This window comes from Acomys russatus, chromosome 32 (genome assembly GCF_903995435.1).
Source record: "Acomys russatus chromosome 32, mAcoRus1.1, whole genome shotgun sequence".
NCBI classification, from domain to species: Eukaryota; Metazoa; Chordata; class Mammalia; order Rodentia; family Muridae; genus Acomys; species Acomys russatus.
In genome coordinates this window covers 19,234,445-19,247,088 of record NC_067168.1, presented here as the reverse complement: position 1 = coordinate 19,247,088, position 12,644 = coordinate 19,234,445, and the positions used below count along the sequence as shown (strand labels likewise).

Sequence of the window (12,644 nt, the reverse complement as noted above, 5' to 3'; positions counted from 1 at the left end):
AATTAGTTAAATAAAATTAAAATAAAACAAAAAGAAAATTTGAACTAAAAGCAAATGATGGTGAAGAGATATGGGGAAAGCAGAACTCTCATGTACTATTGGTAAAATTGCATACTAGGGCAGCTACCAAAGAAATCAGTGTGGAAAATTGTCAAAGAGCAAACAGTAGATCTACCAAATGACCCAGATATATTCATTCATGGTAAGAAACCAAAGGACTATTTTTTACTACTCCAGAAAAACTTGCTCAGCCATATTCCTTGCCACTCTATTCACAACAGTTTAGTAGTGGAAAGAACTTAAATTTCCATCAAGTGATTAATGGATAATGAAAATGTGATACATAATGCACATAGAATTTTATTCTACTATAATGAAAATATGTCATGCAATTTTTAGGATACACAGACAGTCTTTGTAAAATCGTTTATTGGGAGAAGTGGGGAGGTCTTGGAGGCCAGAGTATTTGGGTGAAGATGGTGGCATCTGAGGCCCCAAACTGCATCATGGAGGTTTCCTGTGGCCAAGAAGAAAGTACTGAGAAGCCGAACGCTAAGGACATGACATCCAAAGACTGCTACTTTGACTTCTATGCTCACTTTGGCAACTACTAGGTGCTGCTAAAGGATGAAGTACATACCTTATATACTGCACCTCCATGTTTCACAATTGGCATCTCTTCAAAGACAAGTTGGTGCTGGATGTGAGCTTGGGCACTGGTTTCCTTTGCAGGTTTCCTGCCAAGGCAGGTACCTGCAAGGTTATTTGGATTGAGTGTTTCAGTATCTCCGATTATGCTGTGAAGATTGTCAAAGCAAGCAAATTAGGTCATGTGGTGACGACCACCAAGGGCAAGGTGGAAGAGATGGAGTTTCTGGTGAAGGTGGACATTGTCATGAGTGAATGGGTGGCTTAGTGGCTCTTCTGTGAGTCCATTCTCAACACTGTGCTGTGTTCCTGTGACAAGTGCCTGGCACCCGATGGCCTCATCTTCCTAGACCGGACTGCCCTTTATGTGACAGCCCTTGAGGTCTGACAGTATGAAAACTAGAAGATCCACTGATTGTAGAATGTATATGATTTTGATATGCCTTGAATCAAAGATGTGGCCATCCAGGAGCCCCTAGTGGATGTGGTGGACCCAAGCAGCTTGTCACCAATGCCTGTGTCATAAAGGAAGTGGATATCTGCACAGTCTTGGTGAAGGACCTGACCTTCACCTCCCCCCTCTGCCTGCTAGTGAAGAGAAATGACTACATGCACACACTGGTGGCCTACTTCAACAGAGAGTTCACCCAGTGTCACAAGAGGACCGGCTTCTGTACCAGTCCTGAGTCCCCATACATGCTCTGGAATCAGACTGTGCTCTACATGAGGACTACCTAATCATGAAGACTGGAGAAGAGATACTTGGCACCATTGGCCTTGTGCCAAACTATAATGACCTGGACTTTACCATCTGCCTAGCCGTCAAAGGTCAGTTGTGTGAGCATTCTTGTTCCACTGACTACTGGATGCGCTGAGGAGTTGCCAGGCTGGCCCTCTTGCAGAAGAGGTCTGAGGATCAGGGGCTGGGCCTGAGAGATGGGAGGGTACATCATGATTGTGTTTTTCTTTGTCTTTTTTCTTTTGGATTTTCAAGACAGGGTTTCTCTTGTAGTCCTGGCCGTCCTGGCCTTACTTCTTAAATCAAGCTGGCCTTGCACTTACAAGAGATCCTCCTGCCTTTGGCTTCCAAGTGCTGGGATTACAGGCTTGTGCCACCATGCTTGGGTCCATGACTGTGTTTTTATAACTTATGTTTTATATGGTAGCATTTATGCCAATAAATTCCCAGCTGGCAAAATTAAAATAAAGAAAAGGAAAATAGTTTACTGAGTGAGATATACTAGACCTAGAAAAACAAACATAAACACTACATGCTCTCTTATTTCTGGATACTGTCTCTTGAATCTTTAGATTTAAAACCATAACCTAAAGTAACCACTGAAGTTAGGAAAGTAGGTAGTCACTGGTGGAATAATGGAGAAAGAGCTGTAGAGTGGGAGATAGTAGGACACAGGTACTATGAAAGGAGATGTGGGAACGATTAGTCAGGACTTTCATTAGAGAGATGTGATTTAGAACAAATGGGAAGAAGAAGAGATAAGTAACATCAAGAATGCCTGAAAAGTATTATTCTATAAGCTCACTTAAAATGTATGTGCAATATATTTAAGTATGCATATACAGTAAAAATTGGGTTATGTCATGTGCGGTGATTATGGTCCCTTATGAGTCATATATTATCTCAATAAATCTTCAGTGTGAATCACAGAGAAACCTCTCTACAAGCTGTTGACCAAAAATAATATAGGCTATTGTCATTACTTTTTGTTGACTCACAGAACTTAAAGGTAAAGCCCTATCACTGAAGATACCACACACTTTTGACATAAGACTTGGAAAATTTATGCTGGAAATGATGTGGATTCCTTTTGCCTGAGGGCTAGCTCTTATGGTGTTAGAAATGCTGTGCAATCTGCCAAGTGAGAAAAGTAATCAATATTCCTGCCCAGATGTAAAAGCCATGAATCACAGAAACATCTATACTGAAAAGACAGCCCATAATCCAATAGTGGCACTATAATCTTGGGGGTAACCAACAGCTGTCTAATTATACTTAAGACCTGATGAACTCCTGTAAACATGGTTAACTACCTATGACTGGAGTGGTTATTTACCTTAGAGGAAAAACTACTACTGTAAGTTTTCTAAACCAATATAGCTCTCACTTCTCGTCAAATTAGTCCTTTTTATTCCACAGCAGATGGAAATTATTACAAAGATCTACAACTTATGAAAATACAGAAATCGAGGGACTACATGGTACTCAAACTCAATCTGCTTATCTACACTGCAACTGCTATACCTAATGCTCAAGCCAAAGAGGAATAGGATACAGACAGTTCAAATGAGACTTGATAGGCTGAGGTCAGATGATAAAGCTGGAGGGGTTCTGCTTTCTGAGGAATAGAGGAGTGGGACAGGAGGAATGGGATAGGGGGAGGACGCTATTGGGAGGCAACCAGGGAGTGAGCGACAACAGGGATGTGATGTGAACAAATTGAAAAAAAAATTATGGGAGAGAAGTGAAGAGATTGCAAGACCCAGAGGAATGCCTGGTGAAAGATAATGTCTCCTAGATACGAGAGAGAAGCTGCAGCCTTATATCTTAACAATATGGTTGACTCAACAGGAACTGCACAATGACAGCTTCAGCTGGCTTGCTAATGCTGCTAGGAGACATTTCAAAAAATCTTGACCCCTAGATGAAAAACTACAGAGAGTCACTACAAGCAGGAAACATCAGTTTTTCTCAGGAATAAGCTCCCCAAGAGATAAACACTTGACAACTTGGTCAACTGTAAACACAGGTATATAGATGCAACAGTAAACAGATTCAGAATGAGTATATATATTTAAATATACAGTCTTAAGAAATCATGAATATGGAAGGAGTGGATGGGAAAATTGGAGAAGTTAGAGAGGCAAGAGGGAAGGATGAAAATTACTTAATAGGGTACTCAGATATGAAATTATCAAAAGAAGAAAAAAAATGAAGAAAAAAAAAAAACCCTAAAGAGTCAGTGTACCTGATCTTGTGTTGAGGCCTATGATCCATTTGGAATTGAGTTTGTGCAAGGTGATAAATGTGGGTATACTTGCTTACTTCTGTTTGCACCTATCTGTTTAACCAGAACAATTTGTTAAAGATGCTGGTTTGTTTGCCCAATGTGCATTTCTGGTTGCTGGTTTTATTTTTACCAACTATACATCCAAAAGAAGGCTAATATCAGAAAATATGAACTCCCTCAAATATCAGGCATCAAGAACACAAACAACCCAATTAAAAATGAGGTGCAGTTGTAAATAGAGGATTCTTTTTTTAAAATTTTTTTTATTAATTTATTCTTGTTTAGAGTCCCAATAGGATGTCCTCCCCTCTGTCCCAGTTTCCTGGTAAGCCCATGGGACATGTCCCTTGGGCTAGTATGCAGATATAAGTGAGTATATACCATTTGAGTCTTTCTGCTTCTGGGTTAACTCACTCATTATGATAACTTCTAGCTCAATCCATTTATCCACAAATTTTGAGAATTCCTTGTTTTTAATAGCTGAGTAGTATTCCATAGTGTATATGTACCACAGTTTCTTTATCCATTCTTCTACTGATGGACACTTAGGCTGTTTCCATGTTTTGGCTATTATGAACAAGGCTGCTGTGAACATGGTTGAACAACTTTTCTTATTGTGTGCTGGAGCATCTTCTGGGTTTATTCCAAGAAGTGGAATAGCTGGGTCTTGAGGAAGCTCTATTCCCATTTTTCTGAGATAGCACCAGATAGATTTCCATAGTGGCTGTATTAGTTTGCATTCCCACCAGCAATGAAGGAGTTTTCCTCTCTCCCCACATCCTCGCCAGCATGTGGTGTCACTTGAGTTTTTGATCTTAGCCATTCTGATGGGTGTAAGATGGAATCTCACAGTTGTTTTGATTTGCATTTCCCTGATGACTAAGGAGGTTGAGCATTTCTTTAAGTGTGTCTCAGCCATTTGATATTCCTGTGTTGAGAATTCTCTGTTTAGTTCCAAGCCCCATTTCTCAATTGGGTTATTTGGTTTGGTGGTGTTTAATTTCTTGAGTTCTTTATATATTTTGGATATTAGATCTTTGTCAGATGTAGGGTTGGTGAAGATCTTTTCCCAGTCTGTAGGCTGTCGCTTTGTTCTCTTGACAGTGTCTCCTGCCTTACAGAAGCTTCTCAGCCTCATGAGGTCCCATTTATTAATGGTTGACATTAAGGCCTGGGCCTTTGGTGTTCTGTTCAGGAAGTAGTCTCCTGTGCCAATATGTTCCAGGCTCTTCCCCACTTTTTCTTCTAAGTGACTTAGTGTCAAACAGACACTTTGAGATTTCTCCTTTCACCAGACAGAATGTCAAGATCAGTAAAATAAATGACAGCCCTGCTATATAGAATGTGAAGTGAAGGGAATACTCATCAATTGCTGGTGGGAGCACAAACTTGTAGACCCACTATGGAAAGCAGTGTAGCAGTTGTTCAGGAAGCTGTGAATGGATCTACCTCTAGAGCCAGCTATATCATTTTTGGGCATACAACCAAAAGATATTTTACCCTACTACGGAGACACTTTCTTAACTATGCTCATTGCTGCTCTATTCATAATAGCCAGAAATTGAAAGAATTCTAGATATTCATCAAGAAACAAGTGGATAAAGAAAATGCGGTATATATATATATATATACACACACAATGAAATATTATTAAGCTGCTAAAAATATAATCGTTAAATTCACAGGTAAATGAATGGAGCTAGAAAAAATGATCCAAAATGAGGTAACCAAGACCCACAAAGACAAATATGCTGCATATTTGTTTATATGTGGATGTTCGCTGTTTACTCTTCAATAAGCAAGCTATAATCAGTAATGAACTAGTAGGAAGGGATATCTATCCCAAGGAAAGGGAAATAGAATAGATTATTATGAAGAATGATGAGGGGAAAGAAATGAAGGAAGAATGAAATAGGGAGGTTGAGGGAGAGGGGTTAAGGGAGGGAATACACAGAGTCAGAGCTATAATTAAGGGACATTTATGGGGTCATATGGAAACCTAACACATTAGAAATTCTTAATGTGCACACACACACACACACACACACACACACACACACACACACACACACACATATATATGAATGTTGGGATCAATTACATGCTGGATTGGCAAAAGCAAGCAAGTGCACTTCCTAGAGGCCACCCACTCATTTTTGCATGGCTGACAAATGGATGCATCCTGGTTTAGGCAAACCCCCAGAAATTTTGACCCAGGACTACTTATTGTTACTATACTGCCTTTCTGTGCTTGTCTCATATACCTGACATGGAATAGAAAATACCTCACCGCCTTTAGCTCCATATGTGCTACTCTCTCTGTTGGACAGATTTCCTGCAGAATCTTATGAAGATAGTTTTATAATTCTTGATGATGATTCCTGAATTAATTCAAGTAATTTCTACCCTCCTTCAAAATAGCTAAAAGCTTTGTGAATCACTTGATTTATGCCAAGAGGGAAAGCAAGATGGAAAAATTAATAATCAATAATATAATAATCAATGGCCAACCCTAAGGCACAGGTGTAAACCACAATAAGAAGAACCCTATGAATATAGAGAGAATAAATGGCCAGCTATGTTAGACAAGACAGACATCTGTTTCTTTAAAAAAAAACCTCGATATAAAAACTATCCTTTGAATACATAATGTACATACAAAATAAGAAAAAGATAAGCCAGATGTGGTGGCATATACTTGCAACCACAGCACTTTGGGAGGCAGAGGTAGACAGATCTCTCTGAGTTAAAAGCCAGCCAGCCTGGGCTACAAAGCAAGTACAGGGCAGTCAAGGGTACACTGATAAACCCTGTCAAAAGAAAGAAAGAAAGAATAAAAGAAAGAAAGAAAGAAAGAAAGAAAAGAAAGAAAGAGAAAAAAGGTAAAACTTCTGCTTTAGCTGGGCGGTGGTGACGCACGCCTTTAATCCCAGCACTCGAGAGGCAGAGGCAGGTGGATCACTGTGAGTTCGAGGCCAGCCTGGTCTACAAAGTAAGTCTAGGATAGCCAAGGCTACACAGAGAAATCTTGTCTCAAAAAAACAAAAAAACAAACAAACAAACAAACAAAAAACAAAAAAACCCTTCTGCTTTGAACTCATAATGAGCATATAGATTAAACCACTGTTTTTTGCTTATAATGAGGAAAAGTATCTAGTTAGATATAGTTCTAATGAAAGAACTTACAATCAATAGTTCTACTGTAACTCCTTTCTTATGTAATGCTTGTATCTGTTTTTGAATCTGGTAAATTTTTCATACATAGAGAACTATTGTCTTAGACTGTATAAAAACACAAGACAGAAATAAACGTTTGTGGAGGTCCCTTGCTTCATCAAAAAAATGTATCGATCTGTCTGATCTATTTTTATGAATTATCTGTGGGAGCTCCCTATATGTGAATCTCTCTCTCTCTCTCTCTCTCTCTCTCTCTCTCTCTCTCTCTCTCTCTCTCTCTCTCTCTCTCTCTCTGTCTCTCTTTTTCTTATCACCACTAACAGCAGCCCCAAATAGCAAGCTACCCATATGAAAGATTAAAAATTAAAGTACAGTAGCCAGAGCCATCAGCCTGACAGTTAAGATTTAAAAACCCTCCGAGTTTCTCACCATGACCAGCAGCCCCAAATTGGAAGGTTGCCTGCCTAAAACCCTAAGAGTTAAATGTGCAGAGAGAAACACTAGAAGCAAGCAGCTCTTAGCTTTTGTAGGCCTAGAACAAAGGCCTTTGGACCCCCCCTTTTTTTTTTCATCAATGCTCCTGTTCCACCACAGCCACCCCTGGACCTTGTGATGTAAATATCTTTTATGAAGACAGTCTAACTGAAATCACCAAATAATGGGGTCAGACGGAATCCCAACCAACATCACTTTTTACTCAATGAATCTTCCCACTATTGGAAATGTGTTACATCTAACTGAATTGTGGCTAAAGGGGTCCCACAGAGACCAGAAACACCTCAAGCTATTTCTAAGGCTGTTGGTTGCTCTCCACAAATTGCCAATAAAGCTCCATTGTTGAAGACAACACTACAGCACTCTTTGGTAACAAAGAAGTCAAGCTGGTGCTAGCCTAGAGCTTTCACCCCTATGAACCAGATAATGTTTATTGTACTTGGAGTACTATTAACACTGACAGAGGGGAAAGGCAAACACCAACCCAACTATAAAGCTTTAGATCTACAATAATGACCTTCTTTGCAAAATGTGTAAGTGCAATAGTGGCACATAGATTGTGGTTGTAACCATCCAACATCTAATGGGATTTAAGTCTTAACTCCATGAGATAGAACCTATCCCTGACACTGCTCAGGTGGCTAAGAACCTGAGACAGAGTAAGCCAGGAACCTAAGAGAAAAATCAAATATTACTATTCTACAGAAGAAGCATAGACATAAATGACTCTTAAAATATTCTACTATACTTCTAAATCAGTTCTTTGCTCAGACATCATCCGAGGAGCTTCTCCCTGAAACAGATGGGAACAAATACAGAGACAAAGAGTGAGACAATGTGCAGAGACTGAGAGATCTTGAAACTCTCAGCCCTTATGGAAGTCCCCTTCGAATTACTCTCCTCAGGGATCAGGGAATATTGAAGAAGAAGAGGATGGAAGATTGTATAAGCCAGAGGCTGGATGGGGAGCAACAAGGAAACAATGCCTTCTAAGCACAGCAGGACCAATGAACATGTGAACACAGAGAGACTGTGGTAGTCTGCACAGGGCCTGCACGGGTCTGGGCCAGATAGGGTACTAGTGCTGAGAGGGGAAGTGGGCACAAACCCCGTCCGTACTATACAGTAAAAGCTATCTCCAGGTGATAAATACTTGCAAATGAAAATTAATTATTTTTCAGTGAAGTCTCACTGGGAATACAAACTACTCTTAAGGGCAGGCCCTGAGTCTATCAGTAGAAGTCCAATCAATACAAACTCAATGGCAGCTTTGGAGGACATTTCTCTGATATTCTGTGAGGGCATTTTTGTTTGTTGTTTTGTTTTTTTTTTTGTTTTGTTTCTTCTAGGCTCTTTGTGTATATATTATGGCTTCTAGCTTTGTGTTTGTATGAAATTCCTGTGTGTATAACATGTGTCAATGCATCTAGATGTGTTTCTTGGGCTTTTTAGGCTTTTTATTTGGCTCTTTTTCTTCTGTTTGTTTAGTTTGTCCTATTCCAAGTTTTTTTTGTCTGACTTTATTCTATTTTATTTTATTTTACTATTATTCTTGAGATGCCTGTTTCTTTTCTAAGGAGAGTCAGAATGGGTATGGATTGAGGAGGAGAGATGTGAAGAGTCTTGGGAGAATTGAGGAAGGAGAAAACATAATCAGAATATATTGTATGAATATCTATTTTCACTAAAAGAGAGAAAAATATCTAGTGAGCAAGTGAAATAACTTAGTAGATAATGCGTTTAGTATACAAACATGGTGACTAAGTTTGATTCCCTACATCCACATAAAAATTTTGGGTGTTGTGTTGTACTTCTGTAATCTTAGTACTGGGGTAATGGAAACAGGTGGATTCTTAGTCTTCCCTAATCACTGAAAGCTATGTTACGGTGGTGAAAGACCTTGTTTTTTTTTTTTTTTTTTTTTTTTTTTTTAAACAAAGAATCAAAGAAACAAATGCCCCAGGCAGATGGCTCCTGGAACCACTGGGGTTGACCTCTTGTTCTTCATTCATTCATGTACACACAAGTGCATACCACATATACCAAACCTAATTATTAAATAAAAGAGTGTTATCACATGACCTAGCACTTGCACTTATGATAATGGAAACATCCTTTAGAGGATTTATGAATTCCAATATAGGATTAGTACTGTGAGGTGATCAGAAGAGTCCATTTTTGGCTATTCTTGATGGTAAAATTCTAGCCAAAAAAGATAGATGAGTAATATTGCAGGGAGATTTCCAATGAAGGAAAAATGCACAAACATGTAGAGCTGAGGATGCCAATTCTGATTCACTTAAATTTAATGAAGTGTTGAAACTGTATAAAAATAGAACTTGCAGTTTTATTAAAATTGGCATTCTTTCCTCAAAGATAGAACCTCTGTGCTTCATTGGATATCATGTTCACAAGGAAAGGCAACATCTCTGATTTGTTTTGCACGTAAGTTGCCTCATGTAAGAAACAGGGCTCAACATCTTTTTGAAGGTGTGTTGAGACTGCTTGGTACCTATAAATAATCCTTCAAGTGACACTCAAATCTTAGTCTGTGTTCTTATGTTTGTCTGTCTCAGTACATGTTTAAATCACACCATTAAGTTAAGAATTTCACAAAAGAAAGTACAAGTTTTTAAATGATAGATTTAATTTACAATACTTCAGCATTCATATCTTTAAGAGGAAAGTAAAAGAGGGAAATGAAGGTAAGACTATAATCATGACAATTAATTAAATTAATAGACTATAGTCAAGATAATAAGCTAAATCCATCCAATTGTTAGAATTAGATCACATTATCAGAAGTAGACCATTAATTCTAAAATGCTTTCTAAAGTTCTAAAATAAAAAATGGTTTTATATTAATTGCTGTTAAAGTAGAATTAACTTACTTGCATAAGACCTGCTGTTAAGATAATATTTCCATAGAATAAAAAGAGGGAAACAGAATTTCCAAAGACACTTGTACTTACTAGGAATACTCATAATTTAAATGGTAATTTATGTTACGTAAAGATATTCATTTTATATATTATATTTTCTATGAGATTCTTGTTTTTTTCGTGCTTTCCTTGATAAATGCTGAGCTGTTGTCACCATGTAACACAATTACCTTGATGCTTTATTCTAACCATCCCAAAAGGATAAGAGAAATAAGGAAGCCTCCATATATTTATAGTTTTACTATTATATCAGATAATAATGCAGGTACTACTCCAGTGATAAAGCAAAATAAGCCTGGGCGAAAAGAATAGGAAGCTTTACAGTCCGTGTGCTCCCTTGTAAATATTAGTACCTTCTCTAGTGGTAAAGTCATGGGATGATATGATTTTATATTTTCTTTCATGGCACTTCTCAGTTGCATGGCATTTTAAGAGAATGGTGGTTAATAGCATCTCTTCAAGCAAACATAACTCCCTACTATCTCTGCCATTATCAGTTGGTTATCTTAGCAGAGTATAAAAGAATATAAAATAATAGACTAATATTTGTGTCAATTATGATACACAAGCAACCAATAATGAAAGCACAATAAATGTATTCACATAGAAATTTCATGCATAAAAATTCTTTTTAGATTATTTCTTTTATAAAAATCATAGAAAAACCACTTGTGTAATTTCACTTATAGTAATTTGAAATCTTTTAAACATTTGAAAGAGCCAACAACAAAAAGAAATTTTCAAATATTTTAAATTTAAAATTCTGAAATCTTTTAATAACACTCTGTTATTTATGTAAAGGATGCCATTGAGATTTTAATAAGCATTATTTCATCTGTAAATTTATTTTAGTAATATAGCAGTTTTCACAATATTGTATTATTCTGTAAGCATAAGAATTCCTACAGTCATTTAATGGATTCTCTAAATTTTTGATATCTTAAATTTTTATGTTGAATTTTTATTCTGCTATATTGTAATTTAAAAAAATCAGACATAAAGGCTTATTCTTGGTGTAGAGTCATTTTAGTATATCATCTCATCTGTGAACATGATGGGATACTTTGAGTCCTTTCTGTTCCAATTCTATTCCCTTCCTTCCTTCCTTCCTTCCTTCCTTCCTTCCTTCCTTCCTTCCTTCCTTTCCTTCCTATATTTTGTTGCTCTAGATAAAACTTGAAGCATTGTCCTTAGTAAGAATGGGGAAAATGGACAATTTGTCTTATTTTTATTTTAAGAAAATGCTCTCTTCTTAACTCCATCTCATACAGTGAAATATTGTCTACAGGTTTTGTACACAGTCTTAAGTATGTTGTACTATGTTCTTTATCTTTTTAGTTTCATCAGGGCTTTTATCATGAAAAGATATTGAAGTCTATTCAACTTTATTTTTAAGACTCAATTGAATATTCTCCACAGTTGAGTGGAGAGTGTGATACGACTTTCTCACGTACTCTGGTGCCTCACATTTGACCATGTCCCCTGGAGGGGGAGACCTGGTGGCACTCAGAGGAAGGACAGCAAGTAGCCAAGAAGAGACTTGATACCCTATGAGAATATATAGGGGGACGTAATCCCCCTCAGGAATAGTCATAGGGGAGGGGAATAATGGGAAAATGGGGGAGGGGGGAGGAATGGGAGGATACAAGGGATGGGATAAACATTGAGATGTAACAAGAATAAATTAATAAAAAAAATAAATAATTAAAAAAAAAAGAAAGACTCAGTTGAGATGACCTCACAATAACTATAGTTAAGACTATGTGCTGCATTCCAGTTTTTTCCCTGTTGAGATAGAGTTTCTCTGTGTAGCCTTGGCTGTCCTGGACTCATTTTGTAGACCAGGCTTGTCTCAAATCCACAGAGATCTGCCTACGTCTCTCTCCCCAAGTGCTGGGATTATAGGTGTGTGCCACCATACCAGACTGCATTGTACTTTTTGATTTGTGCTTGTTAAACTAAACTTGAGTCTCTGAAATGTCAACAGTTTGGTCATTGTTCTTGGTGTTCTCTCTCTCTCTCTCTCTCTCTCTCTCTCTCTCTCTCTCTCTCTCTCTCTCTCTCTCTTTTTCTTTTGGCTGGGTTTTAAACCTAGGGCCTAGTGTATGCTAGGCAGGTATTCTGCCATTGAGCTGTATTTAAAGGATGTTACATGGATGCACCAAAATTTCTAATGCAATCCTTAGCAAAAATCAATATCAAAGTTATTATTATATCATATTAAATTATATTACAGAGCCATTGTAACATAAACAGCATGATAATCACTCACACACACACACACAGAGACAGAGAGAGAGACAGAGAGACAGAGACAGAGAGACAGAGCCACAGAGAGACAGAAAGAAATAAA

The 12,644-nt window shown here is 37.7% G+C and overlaps 1 pseudogene; it reads left to right on the top strand.

Annotated features, from left to right (window-relative positions):
- The first annotated feature begins 476 nt into the window (after nucleotides 1-476).
- On the top strand, nucleotides 477-1,523 carry LOC127184397 (protein arginine N-methyltransferase 1-like; annotated as a pseudogene).
- Nucleotides 1,524-12,644: the final 11,121 nt, after the last annotated feature.